Here is a 17,977-nt window from a genome sequence, read left to right as displayed (position 1 = left end):
GCTTTCCTTCTCTCTATCTGCAGGCTACACAGCAGAATCATACTTTACTGGGACTCCTGTTCAGTTTCTGTACGTGGCAATCAAAACATACCAGATTAAGATAACTGTTAACACCCTGCTACTACTCCGTGAGCTTTATGAATCTAATTCTGAATAACAAAGTGGAATAACAATCAGCCATGAGGGTATGTGGGCAGAGCCTTGACCTAGACAAGGCTGAGGACAGATGGTTAGTGGGAAGGACTTACCTGTGTGCTTACTTCAGTATTACTTTTTGTTACCTTAACAAAACATACCAATATCCTTATAAAACAAATTTTTATATTAACTGGTGATGCTATAGAAAACAAAGAAGTGGATCAAATATATTTCATGAGGAGAGTGTGAGAAAATAAAAGAAGCCATAAGTGAAAGTATCTGTACTTTGGACTATGGTTTTCTGCTCTAAGCAGTCCTTCTGCTGTCACTGCACACTACTTTGCACCACAGAAGGACTATATTTTTATCTTTCTGATTTTGCCTAGTTCACAAAATCATTCCTGCCTCTTTGTCTCAGTGCATGTGCTGTGTAAAAGCACTGGCAGAACAATAAGCTCTACATACCAGAAAAAAACCTGGTGGACATCAGAGTATCCACCCTCCCTTTGAGAGGCTGAGTCTGGCATACAGTCATCACAAAACTGGCAGGGCTCTAAATAGCAAAAGGATGACAAAACCAGGTGGACTACACCTGAGAGAAAGCAATGATTCATCTGTTCTTTTCCTATCTGTCATATCAGAGACAGCGTTCAGAGTAGCTCTGTGAGCTTTCAGTGCAGAGCATATCTTTTCCAAGCTCAATGGCATACATATTGTTAAACTCACACCAAAAATCACCTGTAAATTCTAGCTCCCATGAGAGGTAAAACCTCCATCAGAACCAGACATCAGAACCATTGGATGGACACTGTCAGTATTGGTTTGGCTGAGATGGAGCTGGTATTCTTCAAAGCAGCCCATATGCACTGAGGTATAGACTGGTGATAAAAACAGCATTGGTAATACATCTGTGTTTTAGCTATTGCTAAACTGTGCTTCCACAACATCAAGGCCTTCTCATTCTGCCCCCCAGTAAGTAGAGTGGGGGTGGGCAAAAGGCTTGGAGGGGACACAGCCAGGACAGCTGGCCTTAACTGACCACAGGGATCTTCCATGCCATATAACAGTATACTGAGATATGGGGTTGCTCTGCCAGGATTTTTGTGTTTCAGGCCCTATGCTTCTCTGTAAACAGTCTCTCCTCCTGTCACTGGCATGGAGTGTGACTGTGAGATAGCAACCTGTTTGTTTAAGCAGCAGTATGTGCTTTATCATATTCCTCATAGAAGAGGCAAAACAATCTTCAGGGGACCATCTATCAATAGTCTTGGTAGCTTGGACTTGAACAATCATGGTGTGTGGTGCAATAGCAGGGGGCACCTGGTGCTGCTGTGAGATAACGCATCAAGAGAAGAGATTTAGGGAATGTAGCTGAAGTGATGGGTACCAGCAACCTTTTCGCAGGTTGAAATTGTTTTGGTCATGCCAGTCAGTGGAACAAGGAGGAACACCAACTATGCAGTGGTTGTTTTGGACTGTATTCATCTCACCTGGGAAGATATTAAGGGAAGTGAGGGATTAAAAAGTGGATATGGGGCTAAGTAGTGTTTGTGAGCAGTAGATGGCAGGAATGGAATACAAATGAGGTGGAAATTAAGGTGGAGAGGCAGACCCTATATCCAAAAATCCAGCTGAATTGTCACAGTTCAAGCATATATATGAGCACACCCAGTGGGGTCAACTGCAAATGCTCATCCAAGTATGAAAGTGACCTGAAAATCACCCCCAACTATGCAAATAGTCTTGGCCTTGGCTATGGATTAGATTTTCTCCAGTCAGGATGCTTCTATGGAAAGACCTTACAACTGGGAGTGCAAATAATCCAGGTGACACTAGAAAACAGAGGGAATTACAGTACAATGGCTCAGCTCTTTTCCCTGTCATAGTTCTCCTGTCTCATCTTAGATAAGTCATGCATGATGCTGGCAGGGAAGCCCTGCTGGATCTCACTACCACAGTTAACACATTGTACATTTTGAAGTTAATAAAGTTGCTGCTCATCTTGCAGGCAGGCAGGGCTGCAGGATGGATAACATATCCATCTGTACCTCCTCTACCACAGCAAATCTCCACTCCACAATCCACCTTCAGCAGAGGCTTAATCTGAGACACCCAACCTCCAGTCACCATGGCTGAGGTTCAAGGATTCTTACATGAAAATACTAATTAGTTGGTAAGAAAACTTCTTTTGGTTTAACCAGACCCACTGTAGCAATGAATGCAGTGCAAAAAAAAAGGTGATGCCAGTGCAAAGCACTGTAGCTCTTCATAACATCTCTGGGGCTGCAGATAAGGAAACAGAGGTGAGATGGGCTCCCAAAGCCAATCTGGGAGACAAACCTCCAGCTGCTCCCTGTTCAGAGCTCTGGGATGCCACCAAGCGACCACCCAGGTGCATGGGTGGGGTGACTCATGCAGAGCATGCTGGCACTTCTGCTGAAGTTAATACTGAAACATTGATAATGATGGCAGAGAGCAAGGTTTCCAACCTCTTCAGCAACTGGCAGATCTGAGTCTCACCAGGAATGATGTAAGATGAAAGAAAACAACTAGTGGCACCTTTGTCTTGTTAGAAAGCAGACCATGGCGAAGACAGCAGTCATGTCGTATGGCAGGACACAGGCTTAGGCTGGAGGTGGAGAAGATCTGAACAGACCATAGTAGCCAGGTATTCAGCATGAGGTGAAGGAGAGTTGCTGAGGTGCTGGATGGTGTCAAGATGAGGTGTGTTGTCTACAGTAGGCCAGGTTAAGTTATATTTAATTTGCTTTCCTTTCTGTAATCACCACACTGTCCATGCATATATATTACAGACTCCAAATCTGCAAATACTGCAAGAATGCTGTACCCACAGTTCTGTCTCAAGAAAAAAAAATTAAAAAGAAAAAAAAAAAAAGAGAAAAAAAAAAAGAAAGACAGACAGAAGCACGGACAGCAAAGGCTGGGGCTCTTTCTTGGCAAGACTGGATGCTTTCTTCTCTCAGAGGATCCAGCGAAAACAACATCAAAAAAAAGGGCTTTGCTCTACAGAAGTTTATTTAAAGACAAATTCCAAATTCTGATTTTGTTTTGGTTCCAGTAAGCTGTATAGTCTTACTGCTTGCATATGTCTACATGTGTATCTCAAATACAGTCACATATAATCCTATACTTAACTACACTTATCATCCACAGCCTGTAAGTGACTGAGCTTGAGTGCAAATTTCAATCCATAGGAGATTAAGAAGTTCCATGTCCCAAGCCAGGAACAGGAAGGCCACAGTGCGTAAAGGAATAGCAGTGACCATAAAGGTGTCATATGGACTGGATTCAGGCCCTCCTGTTTCTCTTTACATAAGAACAAGACATCTCAGTGCAGAACATCACCCAGCAGTTTTCAGATCTTTTCCCTAATCTCATATGTCTGTGCTGCACGGTCACATGTCAATGCTTCAGTCAACTATGGCAGCAACAAGAGTATTCTTGTGTTTCGTGGCTTGGCTTTTGCCTCTACCAGTTCAAGATAGACTAATTCTGATTTCTAAGTTCTGATTTCTAAGTTACTCTTGAGAGATATTGCTCAGCTGCATCATTGATATTTGGTCTGTCAGGTCCCATTTAGTATGTTTATTTTTGCTGTTACATTATACGTAGTCTAATATTCTGTATTTCATTTCCTTTCTCTCCCCACACACCCCGAAGAGAGAATAGTCTGCTAAGAACTGACCTGAACGTGATGTCACTTCTGGCTTACCATTTGACCTCAGATTGCTTTGCAAAGGAAATATGGTTTGAAAGAATGGCCTGGAATAGAAACTTCACCACAGTATTATGGGTAATAAGAATCTGAACAACTAACCAGGAGTCCAGAACCGCTGTTTTCCCTGACCAGGTCACAGTAAATTTTGCCAGACACTACCAGGTCGCAGCAAGGGTCAGCTACCCAAAAAGGATGAAAAGCCATGTCAAGGGAGATAAAGCAACCAGCAGGGCAGGAGCCTCACTAGCAAGGTCCTGTCCCACTGTACCCCAAAAAAGTTGATCAGAGCAGACCTAGCTCTAGCAGCCAGGATCAGCCAACAGTTCAGATTTTCAGGCAAGTTCATGCTGGCCAGTCAGGTCCTAGGTCAAGTAGGGAAGTTATTTCTTAGGTCAGGGTGATCCCTGTGATAATAACCAAGGTCACACACAGACCAGCAATTACCAGGATGGTCTATAGTGATAAGACAGGTCTGATGTCAACCCTGAAAGTCAGATCAACAGTGTCCATGGCTAAGCATGGACACGGGCCTGGACATTAGTGTCACAGAGCTGGAGACGAGCACAGTTGTACCATAGCTCAGGCAGGGTCTAATAACCCAGACCTGAGCTCAAATGGAAATCCTGGGTAATCCACAGACAGGGTGTCAGTGGGAGCCCCAGGTGAGGCAGGTCAGGGCAGCTGAGGCTTTTTAATGTCCTCAGGGCCCTGAGTTCACAGACCACATAACTGCCTTCAAGTTTTATAGTGTACTGTGATATCATTTGATTGGCAGCTAGTGTCAACAGCTATCTTCCAACAACCTTCCAACCAGAAACTGAGGGAGGAAACTGTTGTGTGAACAGCTGCCAACATTTGGAAGCAAAGTGCCCAAAATAGAACAGTTGCATGTTGAAGCCAAATTGCCACCTAAGTGCCAGGTACTGAGACTGGTGGGAAGGAGTGCCATGTTTGCTCCCAGCCTCAGCTTTGCTGACTCACTCGAGTGGTGATTTGAGGTGGTCTGCATGTATGTGTGCATGTGTGTGAAAAGCTTTTCCTGACATACCCTATCCTGCACTTGATCTGCTTCATAAATTGAGCTTAGAGATGTCACATTTCAGCTGTTCCTCTTCCAGGACAACTTGTGTGATCAATTTTCTTTGCTTCTTTAAGACCATCTTGAAAACATCAGCTCCTGATCTTGTAAGATAGAAAGATCTGTATCTAACCAGGGGGATGCATCTACCAAAGTAGACTTAACTGAGGAATGCTGCCATCCTGTGAGTTGCAGGTAGCCATCTCTTAGTTTCTGTAAGTCACATTGTCTTTAGGCTAGACCTATCCAAAACTTTGACTAATTCTACTGACTATGTTAAAAGTTTAATCAAATGAATGAGAGGAGAATCAAAGCCAATCATAGCTTTAGAGTTTAATGACTGAAATGGGTATAAAACAGTGAGTATTTATTCTAGTCTTGCAAAAATAACCTAGTGTCAGGAACAGGGAGTGGAGAAAGGTTCTATTCCCAAGCACACAGTACTGATAGCAGGGCTGTACCTTTGCGCAGTACAGAGGCCACCTCAGAAGAACAATATTAGAAGAGTAGTGGGCCTGAGACACTGTTCCCTGTTCTGCCTGCTACCTGCCTCCATCAGGGATATTTAGCATTTTCCAGTGTACTCCAGTGTCTCATTGACAAACTGTCTGTCCAGATATTGGTGGCTTTTAGAAATTGGGGTAAGTTAGCAACATTTTATGATTGCTGTCTTCTACGTACAAACAGTAATCTTCTACGTACAAACAGTATCAGTTCATCTTCTGTGAGTGAAATCCCTTAGTGGAATACAGATTCATGAAATGAAAATAAAAATAGGATATTTAGGTCCTTTAACAGTTACACTTTGTACTTGCTGCAATTTTAAATGGACATAACACAAGAAGTCTATTACCTGTAACAGATTAACAGATTTCCCAGATGTTCAATGACATGCTTAACTATAGATTTCTTTCATTCCATTTCACTAAAAGTAACATGTCAGAAAACTCCAATACATTGAAATCATTGTGTTGAAGAACTTATATTAGCTTTGCTAGATTTATTATTTGTTTATTTATTTGTACACAGAATCTCTCATCTCCAGGGGCACAACCTTTCAGTATCAGCATCATTGGTGAACACAGTTTCTCATTCTCTTCTGCCTTATAGGAGACCTGACAAAAATCAAAGGCTGGAACTTCCCAGGCAACTGAAGTTCTCTTTTGAACAGCTATGCTCATCTTTGCAAGAAACTTCACCCTTCTGACCAGTAAGGGCATTTGACACACAGACTCTGGAAGGAAATTTAAAGAGGTATGTATGGGCCCAGTGATGAGGAGGGGATCTCAGAACACAGCAGATATTGACAGTGGTGAGCAGTGTCAGTGGCAAGTAGAATTATTTGGTGAACAGAAACATATGCTCGGAGACAGATTAGAAAGGAATCTGGGGCAGGCTTCCTATGATGAGACCAGTTCCAGCTGCAAATCAAGGGATTTCCCACTCCGGACCCTGAAGGAGAAAAGATACACTCTTAGCCTTTGCTCTCTACTATGATGAAGAAAAATCTGCAGTGCTTCTCTCTCAGTGGCACGGGGTAGTTCCTATGATTAGGATAGTTCCTTTTCCAAAAGCATGCTGCAGCACTCTTTAAACTCCTACTAGATGTGAACAGCTTCTTTCCTGCTCAGTGACCCCAGACTGCGAATTGCTTCATGTGGTTTCCCCTGTCCCTCAGTCTACTAGCCTCAAAGACATTCTTGAGCTTCAACTCATACATAATTATCTGTGACTCAAAGCCCACAGACCAGGAATCATCAGCAGCATTTCTTCTGACAAACTTTTTTCCAACAGTAGGTGTAGCCTGGAGAAATGGAAGCAAGCTGACCGACCTGAGTATATTCAGGCATCAGACAAGCTCAGGAAACAAGAGTTTTTAACCCCTGAAGCGTGCCCATGCCACTGAGACAGCTTGGCCATGGACAGGCTAGCTGACAGATGCTCTCCTCAATGCATTTGGAAAAAATTCCATTCTCTTTATTTTTTTCCCCTCTCCTTCCAGCAGAGGACTCCTTCAGCCAGCCTTTTCCCAGCAGCTGCCTTTAATTCCCTAGGACAAGGGAGAAGCACCTTATCTCCCATTCTCTGGGACTGACAGGAAGATGGTGTCCATAAACAGGAAGAGTTTTCGTTCAGATTTGGTTGCTGAGACTCCTGTCCCCCTTCTCTTGTAATATCTGAATATCATTTTTTGGATGTGGTAATTTGTTGCTGAACAGTGATGCATGTGCCCCCAAAGGAGCTGGACAGGAGGACACTGAGCACAAGAAGTAAGCCTATACCAGATTTACCCATGCCCTAAATTAACCAGTTCACCCTTTTCCAGTCCCAGAAAGCACAGGAAAGCCCTGCCTTTGTTTTTCATGACAGCAATGGTGACATTAGCCAGGCACTTAAGGTCCATCAGACTTCTGCAGATCTCTTCACTTTCTATGCAATAAAGTCATGCTACATGAGTGTTTATGTTCACATAGGAGTGTTTTTTTTAAGAATTTCTGTATTTCATAACAGCAGCATGCACAGGGGCTCCGGGACAAGTAACAGGTGATGGAACAATCAATATAATTACTGGATCTTTTACTTTTACAGACGTTGTTCAGGAAGTAGCTTTCGGCATAGGAAAACATTTTTGATCTCCCATATCCAAGGCCTGCTGGTATTAACCCCACTGCAGTTCACAGAGTAGGTATGTCTCCTGTGGATTCTCACAGGAGGCAAAATGACACTTTAATGCCTTTTTAGAAATATACATGCTGAAACAGAAGAGAAATTTCGAGGATCCAGAGGTTACAATTTTGTTTTCAGTAGTTTTCCAGTATGCAAAAACGGGGGAGGGTGGAGGAAACAAGAGGAGGGAGGGGAAGGGAGGGGAAGGGAAGGGAAGGGAAGGGAAGGGAAGGGAAGGGAAGGGAAGGGAAGGGAAGGGAAGGGAAGGGAAGGGAAGGGAAGGGACGGGAGGGAAGGGAAGGGAAGGGAAGGGAAGGGAAGGGAAGGGAAGGGAAGGGAAGGGAAGGGAAGGGAAGGGAAGGGAAGGGAAGGGAAGGGAAGGGAAGGAGAACTGCTTGTATTTTCATAAAGATTAGCATGGTCAGCACAATTCTACTTGAGGGAGAGAAAAATAAGTGCTAAAAAAAAGATGCAACTCTCAAGAATGACGTTTTCTGATAGATAAAATGAGATCTATTCAGTTCAGAACAGACCTCTAAATTTAGTAAGTTTAGCAACTGTACAAATACCGGAAATGTTAGTAGTAAATATATCCTTCATATTAGCAATTATCCATGATACATAAATAATAAAATATATTTTCCATGAGCACTCTGTAGCCTTTTTACAATTGTGCTATAGAGAGATCTGTATTAGAATGCACTTCATATATATATATATATTTTTTTCACATTAGAGTAATTCAGAATATGCGTAGTAGACAACTGGAGAGAACCTTAACAGAAAAGCAAGAAACCCATAGATTGTTTTACGGATTAACACCCACCAATAACTAAAAACCCCACGATCTGAACCGAGGACAAATGAAATCTTGCAAATCAACTGTCACATGTTCTCTAACCGCAGGAATCATTGACTAAGTAAAAATGCATCTCATTTATCTAAGTCAGTCAGAAGGCTTTGTATTCTTACCCTCTTTCCTTATCCCAGCCTCCCACACATTAGCATGTCTGTGTACATAAACCAGTCTTTAAACCACAGAGTACATCTGTTTATTTTCTCAATGTAAACTCTCTGTATATAAAACCACAGAAACTATGTATGCTGGTTGCTTTATCAGATTTTCTGTTGAATTTATGTAAAAGTAGCATTTAGCTTTGTTTGTTTAATTATGGTAAAGGAATAATATTTTTATTATATATAATTCCATTATTATGTCATTAAATAAACAACGGAGAGAGACAAAAGGGAATCACAGGCTTGAATTTTACTTTTTCTCATTTGAGGTGCTAAAAGAGATGTATTTTTTCTATTTCTGTTATGTTATTTGGAAGTTAGTGATTATTAGCTTATTTTAAGCTTGTTGATCATTAAGAAACACAAACATATATTATATGTAACATAATATAGCACACGCATATGTATGTGTATATATATACAGGGAACATAGTGACAGTGTCTGAAGTTCTGAAGAAAATACATTGAACTCAATATACAAGCCAAATCCATTCATCTATTTCTTGCAGAAGGTCTATGTATCATTTTGGAAAGCATCATTACAACATATTGTAGAGATCTGATTTATTCAAAAGTATTTCTAGCTGTTACCATCTGATTATAACATATAGACAAGGAAAATTTTTCAAGTCTTACTTAAACTCCTGCCTGTGTCTTTACTATAAAATATTGCACTTTGGCTAAGCTATTGCAATGGGTGTCCCATGCATATTTGCAATGACATAAACACATTTCTTTAGAACAATCTTGCATTACAGTAATCTTCAAGCTATAAACACCTTAAAGATATGTTTAGACAAGTGAAATTTGTTGTGTGACCAACTTAATACAATATTAACAAAGGTCTACATTGTTATAAATATTTTCTACAGATGTAACTTACTATTTTTTGAAAAGTATATTAAAGTGAAGTTAAACAGGTCTAGCAGAAGGACAGACAAGAAATTTACAATACATCATAAAATATTTTGACGCTATAGAAATACACAGAATCCCAGCAACTATTCATTCACTTTTCTCCTCAACCCAGGTAAGAAAATGCTTAAAATGAATTGTATGTTTACAGATAAATTGCCCAAAGTCATGCAATCATTTTCATTTTTTATTTTTATAGCTATTAAAAACAGTCCTTGCTGTTCAGCATTGTTATATACAACAGGTATAAATAGAACCTAACTAAAAGAATAAATAAATAAATAAATAAAGTTAAGCACTTAGTAGCTGGTTCCTTAATACAAATTTGAGGTAAAATTAAGATTTAGCAAATCCAAGAAATAGTCCCAAGCCCTTTTACTTTTCTTTCTAAATTTAGTCCATTAATCTCACGGAGATGGACTTGCAACACTTTCAGAATTTAAGAGCTAGAGAGAAATACACCAAATATAAATACTGACAGCATTTGAGAGGTGAATTGCACCCAAAAATGTTTAGAAGATTTGGGGGAGAAAATGGCAGAGGGATGACAGCCATACGTAACTACCTTCTTTTTTTTTTTTGCCATTAATATACAACAGCTATATAATTGTGTACTAAACCTTAAGAACATCTTGACTGATTACAATTATATTTTAAAATGTATTTTTTATACTTTTACAATTGTCCCATCATTGATAACTTGAACAAGAATGTAATGAATTTATTTTATAATACTCTAATTTTGTGAAAACAGCTCCTAAATTAAGTAGAATAAACTGCACTTTTACAGGTATTTAATAATTTTCCTTCCTCTCCCTAGCACTTTTTATTACACAACATTTAAAGTTCTACTCATTGTAAGATAATAGTAGTAATTATGATAATATCTAAAATGTATATTTTTCCTCCACTGCTAATGCTTTGCAAAGCTGGTGTATTAGAACTTTTTTTTCTGTATTGGACAGAAAATGTCCGATCTGACATTTACTGTTAATTCTGTGGCACAGCAGCCTTTTCAAGAGCCACAACCGGTTAAGCAGGGAAAAGGCACTTTCAGATTCTCTTGTTCCCCAGCATTGGGGTGAGCCATCTCCTGCCTTTGCCCTTCCCTGCCCTGCCTTTACCCGTCTTCATGAGTGTCATTTGTTCCTTTCCTTGCGATGCCTCCTGTGCCAGCTTTAAGCCTCGCCCAGTGACAAGGCAGGGCAGCAGGCAGGGGCTTCCCCAGCACATCCAGACCTTGGTGCAGCCCCTCGCAGGCACAGGCAGCGCCCAGCACAATTACTTTTGGAAGCAGGGCTCCTCCGCAGTTGGACTGGCACAAGCAGCGTGCTCACCCTTCCAGAAGCAAGCCAGACACTTTGCACAGATATAAAGCACACCCTTGGAGCAGCAAAGCAAGGGATCCCCTTCTTGTGGAGCAATGACAGCACAGAGCTGAATCTGAGATTTTCTGCCAGTAATCTTTTTACCCTCAGCTTTTTCTTGTAGATGTCTTCTTTCCCCGCGAGCCCTCTGGCACTGCTCTTTTCTTTAGGTGCTCTCCTTTCTGTTTCTGTTCTTGCAGAGCGAAGCTCCACACTCAGCCAGTGACAGAGAGCGCCCACAGGCTCAGCTCGGGATGATGTAAGAGGAAAGGCAAAAAACACTTTGACCTCAGTTGCTCCCAAGTCGCAACAAGCCTTTTACGCACCTGCCCTTACCAGCACTTCTTCCTCTCCCTGTAGAGGGTGAGTGAGAGCTGATACATGCTCCTGGTTAAAAACATAATAACTGGAGTGTCTCTTTGCACCACACTTGTAAGTTTGAAAGGGGCGGTAACACTTAATTGGCAGGAAATGTGATTTATTTTTCAGTTCAGAAAAACCCTCCAAGTTTTGGAAGGGCAAAGGCAGGAGATGGCTCACCCCAGTGTTGGGGAACAAGAGAATCTGAAAGTGCCTTTTCCCTGCTTAACCGGTTGTGGCTCTTGAAAAGGCAGCTGTTGCATATGGCACACCCAACTTTCCTCTGAAGCACCTGAAGCTGTGGGAACAAAGTGGAAACCTCACATACAGCAGGATCTCTCAATGCTCTCAGAGCTTTGCCAAGGTTAAAATGCTCAGAAATACCCCTGATGAGTGAGTAAACTCATAAGTTACCAGCAAAGCTTAAACACCTTCCCTGCCAAATCTAGAAAGATGAGAGTTCCTCCTCTGGAGGAAGAAAGACGACCATGTGTTGGGTGCCTTACAGAAGACGTAATATCCAAGGATTCGATCTCTAACAGACCATGTCTGCTCTATTGGGCCTCGTGCTTAAGGACTGAGAAGCTCTGATAAAACCTGTAACTTATAATATCTTTGGGAAAGGTAAACTGTATGCGGATCACAGGATGGAAGGTCGAGATCCTGACCAGAGACCACTGTACATTGAGACAGTGACCCACAAAACAGTCAGCCTGAGTAGGTGCGGGTCTGTTCTGCACTGCACAAATCCTGTTGCTGCAGGGCAGCCTCAGGCAGGCCATGGTAACAGGACAGCCTGCAGGCAGATCCCACCTGGCACTGGCCTTGCCTTTACCTAAGGTGTTCTCATGTGCACTTTAGGAATAGAGGTGTTTTGGTTTGGTTTTGGTTTCATGTAAGAAAATAAATATTAACTCGAATGACCAAAATGTGGGAGCCTTCCTTCACCGATATGAACTGTACAGCATGCCATGGGAAAATCCATCCAGGATCTGTGCTACACAAACACGGGGTGCCCAGCATCTGAAGCTTTACTCACTGTTTATATGCTTCTTTTTTCTGCGTTAAACAGCAGTTTTATTAAGCTATTTGTTGTCAGGCCTTTGTTACTTAGCTCCAGTAAGCTATGCCACACTCTGCGTTGGCAGCACTCCATGGTCCAGGAGAATAGGGTCACCTCAGGCTCAACCCTGCTTGGACCCACAGAGCCAGCTTGGGCCTATTACAGTGACAGAGCTCCAGGTCCCTACATGAACTGGTCTTGTTGTTTAGTTTATTGGTTGTTGTGTTCTTTTGTTTGTTTGTTTTGTTTTGTTTTCCCATTACCTGGGGTATTGCAAAACTGCATGAGTTGGCAGGATGAAGATTTTGATCTCCATTTCTCATTTTATGAAGTACCTGAACAAAATTGCTGAGCCCTGTCTCTTCTGAGGGATAAGTGCTTTCAGTGCTTTCTGAGTAGAAAAGAACTTCATCCCTTAGCTCTGGATGTCATCTGGAGGAGACTTAGCAAGAAGGCTAAGGATGATAGTGGTTATTCCGGTGCTGGGGATGTGCTCTGACCATTCTAGGTGGACCCTAACTAAGACCAAGTGGGGCTGTGGGAATGGTTTCAGAGTGGAATCAAAATTTTGTGGCATGGTATCTGAAGTTCCCATTTGGCTTAAGGCTACTTTGTGATCAGTCTGAGGCCACAAGAGAGAGGAAACTTCCAGGAACAATGACATTCTCAACATAGGGAGGGTACCTTGTGAAGAGAAGAGGTAGGCTACTGTGACTTTTTTTTTTTCTTCAGTATTCCTGTGAGAAACCAAACAGCCAGCAATCAGCAATCAGTCTCCTGTTTTGGTTTGATTTGATTATTATTTGTTTGTGTTTGTTTATATGGGTGTGATCATCTTTAAGGGAAAGATAACCCCAGGAGAATGTCACTAACATGGGTGCATGATGTTGTTCAGTGTGTGCTCTGTCACTCACTGAAATCACTCGCAGGCCAGTCTCACTTTTGAGAATTTGTTTGGGTCTTCCCACCTCCAAGCCCCAGTTCTGGTGCCTGTCATCTGAGCCCACCCTGCCTTGGGACTTTGCCTTTGGCACCATTATATGAGATATCCAAAATCAATCCCAACAAACCTGTACCTATATCTGTCCCCACAGCACCTCAGTTCTTTCAGAGCAGCAGCAGTTTCAGAAATCCCTTAGTAGGCACACACAAACATTGTAACAACAGTAATTTCCTGGGATTAGTCAATTTGCCTCTTCCTCTCACTCACATTCTCTACATCTCGCAATCAACATTAGTTAATGTGATAAAGGTATAGAACTGTAACACAGATTGAAATACAAGAATACTATAGTTCTAAGGTCAGACTCTCTTACAGTCTTCCAAAGATTGCTTTTCTTTCTCCAGGTTTCACAATCTCCAGTGTACTGTAACAGCAACATGGTGATCTGGATGAGAAAAGAGATGCTTTTGCTGTGTTGTGACAGGTTCACATCATTTTGCCAAGCCACAGGTTAACCTCTGCTGAGCAAGCTGCCAACAACTGACCAGATGTTGAGAGCTTCTAGTTTCCAAACACCCGGAGCTTGAACTACCTCATCCTGCCACTGCAGTGTCCTAGGACTAGATGAAAATGACCTGCTGCACTTCTGAAATAGTATTATCCCTCTGAAATAGTATTATCCCTCCCCACGCACAGCTGGATGGCTTTATTTAAAGCCATATCCTGGGATGGTGGTTGCCTTCAGAAACTGCCAGACCCTTCCTGAGAAGCGGCCCAAACATATGCTCTGTGCATCCTTGCAAGGCACAGCATGAGCCGTGCTCAGTATCACCTGGAACACCGATGTCTTGCATTCAGGGCATATTGCTGGCACATAATCACAGCTGGGGGGAGTCAGCAGGACCCTGTTGGGATGTGGCTGTGGGCCCACACCTGAGCTAGAACAAATCTGTGGTACCGAATGATGACCAACAGAATTGCCTTTGTCTGGCACTAATGTTGTAGCCTCACAGGAGTCCGATGAGGTTATAGAGGAAGCAGGTTAAGTAATCAGAGTTGTAGACACTAGGACAGAAGAAAACTGATGATATCATTGATTTGATTGATATGCTCACAGTCATTTTGCCTTTTGAGCACTCTGTCCATATTTGTTATTTGGTTTAGAAAGATTGGATACCACAATGAAAAACATTATGTGAGATCATCAGCAGGTAGGTAAATTAAACAGTAATACAAAACATCTTGTTCTCACTGCTTAGTCATGGAACATATGAGTCAGAGTGTTTAATGATTTAATTTAATTTATCTCAGTAAATATGATGCTATTTATATTTATCGTTATTACTCAATGAAATGGAAGCCATAATATAACTGCATTTCTGTGCCTGATTTACATTTTTGAAGAGCTTGCAGGGTATGAGGGAACATTTCCTATGCACATATTGGATGTTGGTCTCCCAATAGCTGTGGCTTTCTGTCCCCATCTTCTGCTTGTGACTTTGTAAAGGAGCCTTTATCAAATCCCAGAGCTGAATAGGACAGGAGAAGGTGTACAAGAAAACAAAAGTCATGAAAATCAGTGTATCACAAAACTACAGCATTCCTTAGCACATCTCTCTCTAGCACCTTAGATGTTGTTTGCTTTTGCTGCCAGGTTGTTGATCTTCCTTATAACCCTCCTCCTCTAACTTCAGACTTCTGTCACAGTCACTGATCCGATACTATATATACATCCAGGCTCCTGGGACAAAGAACAGGAGGGACGGTTCAGAGCTTGAAAAGCAGAAGGCAAATAAGTACGCCAGGAAAATTGCTGATTCCCTTTTCTCAAGCTTGTTTCCTTGTTCTGTAGGGCCCTGGTGATTTTCAGATGATTGAATACTGGGGGCACACAGTTTAGATTTTGAAAGGTAGTGTTTGAGGGAAGAAAAAGGGAATGGGGAAGGTAATTTCCTCACTTTAAGCCTAATCATTGCAATAGGATAAAAGATTTCCCTTTCTCCTCAAGACAGATCTCTCTTTCCGGCATCATCCATGTGCCATCCAGATACTCCTCAGTGGTAGCTGTCTCTGATCTTTGTCCTCAGGTCAGTCTTGGATCTCTGTGTCTCCAGAAGGAAAATTCAAGCTGCAGCAGTAAATAGCAGATGAGTGAAAGGAGATAGGGGGATAGAGATGTTCTCTAGGGCATGGTGGCTGTGCAAGGTGTGGTAGGGCCAAGGGGTTTGGCACAAGACCATGGTGAGGGAAAGAATCTCAATTCATGTGAAACATCCTGAGAGACAGAGAATAAAGAAACATCCTTTCCTTCCTCTCACCATAGCTTGTCCTGGGTCTTTAGCCATAGGAAGATACAACATTAGACAGCTTTTTCTTGACTTCAAGAGACAACCTGTGTCTATACTGAGATTTTGTACTGATGGCCAAATGAGAAGGAGCAGGGTGAGCTGTGAAATGGGATCAAGCCCAAATCCCAAACCAACAACCAAAGTTGCTTTTTGGGGAAATTGCATCATGTCTTTGTAAGTAGTTCAAAGCAGGATGGCTCCACTTACTAAAGCACAAATTGTTCATAGGGCTGCAACAGGACTGTTATTATCCCTGGCTGTTTGTTACTGCTGTTCCACCCTGCCAGTTACCACTCTTGTACTGGTCTTCCTAGGAAGGACAGGACAAATGATCCTTTCTGTAAATTTTTTTAATGTTTAAATCTAACCCAGACAGTTCTGCAAGTGCTTGGACAGCAGCTCTGCAAAGGAACAGATGGATATTGGCCATAAATAACCAGGCTCACAAGCAAACCAAAAAGGGAAGTGGCAATATGATACAAAACAAAACATAACAATCTTGGGAAGATTCATTTTTCCAGAAATACCTTTCCTGGCATGAGTTCAACTAAGCTTGAAGACAGCTAGCCAGAAATTAGTAGTTCTGTTTCCTGAAAAGCATCACCATGATGACTTGGGTTTCGTTTCACTCACTCACAACTGAAACAGGGTCCCCTCCTTCCCTTCCCTCTCAAAATTTCAGTGACTTCCCACCTGCATACTGTGCTATCCTCTAAAAGAGCTCATAGTTTGTGGCATTCAGCTGAGATGTCATAGGATTGATTACCCAATTAATCTCCTTCTTTTCAGCCTGGAGAAGCTTTCCCAAGGGGAGGGACATGGGGAGTGAAAACCAAAACTTTCTGCAGAAACCTCTTGCAACCTTTCCCCATGTAAAGCCAAATGATGATAGCTCTCATTCCTTCATGCACTGCTGTGTCTCCAAGCTAGATAAACAAGTACCATAGAAACTGATGAAGGAAATCATATAATGAAGGAAGTGAAACAGTCATGACGGAAAAAAAAATAAGAAGACCATTTAAAATGGGAGGCCACCTGGAGAGCAGAATTAACAGGAAAATGTATGAGAGAAGTAAAAGTAAATGAGATTACAAGAATAAACAGCAAAATCTGAGGGGATATCAGAAATAGGCCAAGCACAGAAAGGTACTTCTGGAATTTCACAGTTGACCCTGTCTGTGTGAGGGGAAGAAGATGCTCGGTATGCCAATGTATGAGACTCGCTTATTTCATGTGCAGAGAAGAAGGAGCACAGGAGCATGATATGTGGTGGAGGGGAAGGAAATCTTTCTCCCAGCTTAGCTGAGGGCTTTAGTCTTGTTCAGGTTCACAATAGTTTCTGGATGTCCTGTGAAGATATCTGAAAATGTCCTCTCAGGAATAGCTTTCAGCAGCCAATCCTGTTGTGAATGAATAGGCAAAATGAGAGAAGAACAAAGGAAGGAAGCTCATGGCTCTGAATTCCTCAAGATTTTATTCATGTGAGAACACTCAAGAATTCTATGAGAGAAATACTCAGTGTTCCTTCTACCTAGAGGAGATGGACTTCATCATTTGGATGATGTTTCATTTGTCCTGTCCCTCAGCTGCAGCTCAGCTCTTGTTTAGAGGCCTTGGAAAGAGTCATTTTTGTGTTGGAAGGGAGGCCCAAGTTTGCGAAAGACCTTTCCAGTTCAGGCCTGTCTCACTGTATCAGTATGGAGCAGCCATTATGGAGATCTGTGTCCTTGGTGCCTTGCTGTGGTGTTCATAGCAAACCAGTGACCAAGAGGAATTTCTCTGTCACTGGGGCAGGGAGAAAGTATGGAGAGCATCCTTAGAAGGAAGGTAAAATGGTGAGACCTCAGGCACTTCTGCCACTGCGATTGTTTAGTAAATATAGCTCTCCTCTGTGAAGTTACCAGCTTGAGATCTCCTGGAGACTGCCATTCAGAAATGGGAGAAAGGAGACAGATGGAGCAACATCACCCCACCCCCCAGTGTTTCTCAGCCCCTTGTCTCATGAGATGCTGAGGCATTAAAAGTGAGCCCCTCAGCCCCTGGGCCTTTTGTGAAGGAAGTGACGAGCATGTTTTTTCACTACATGCCAGACAGGTGGGTCATCCACCTTTTCTCAGCCTTGAGCCCAGCTCCAAGTGGCTCCATGATTATAATAAGATCTCTGCACCCATGCTCACACTGTGCCACCTTGCACTGCTCATGAGGCGCAAAGAGGAAGACGATACCCTACTTCCATTTCATCTGGCTGCTTCTGCCTTTTCCAGTCCCTTGACTTTTTCTCTCCACATGCCATCATTTCTCTCTCCCACGGCCACAGACAAGCCAAGCAGAAGCCTCCTCCC

General features: G+C 42.3%; 2 long non-coding RNA genes across 2 annotated transcripts; one reads left to right on the top strand and one right to left on the bottom strand.

Annotated features, from left to right (window-relative positions):
* The first annotated feature begins 3,850 nt into the window (after nucleotides 1–3,850).
* LOC121078544 lies at nucleotides 3,851–7,804 on the top strand. The gene is made up of 4 exons (XR_005824628.1): nucleotides 3,851–3,952; nucleotides 6,066–6,209; nucleotides 7,175–7,225; nucleotides 7,326–7,804. It is a non-coding gene; the product is annotated as an uncharacterized LOC121078544 (long non-coding RNA).
* LOC121078549 lies at nucleotides 5,974–17,977 on the bottom strand. Its single transcript, XR_005824631.1, has 2 exons — nucleotides 17,866–17,977; nucleotides 5,974–6,407 (listed from the first exon to the last, which is right to left on the bottom strand). It is a non-coding gene; the product is annotated as an uncharacterized LOC121078549 (long non-coding RNA).

The sequence above is a fragment of the Cygnus olor genome, chromosome 1 (assembly GCF_009769625.2).
Source record: "Cygnus olor isolate bCygOlo1 chromosome 1, bCygOlo1.pri.v2, whole genome shotgun sequence".
NCBI lineage: Eukaryota > Metazoa > Chordata > Aves > Anseriformes > Anatidae > Cygnus > Cygnus olor.
This window is presented reverse-complemented; position numbering and strand designations above follow the sequence as displayed.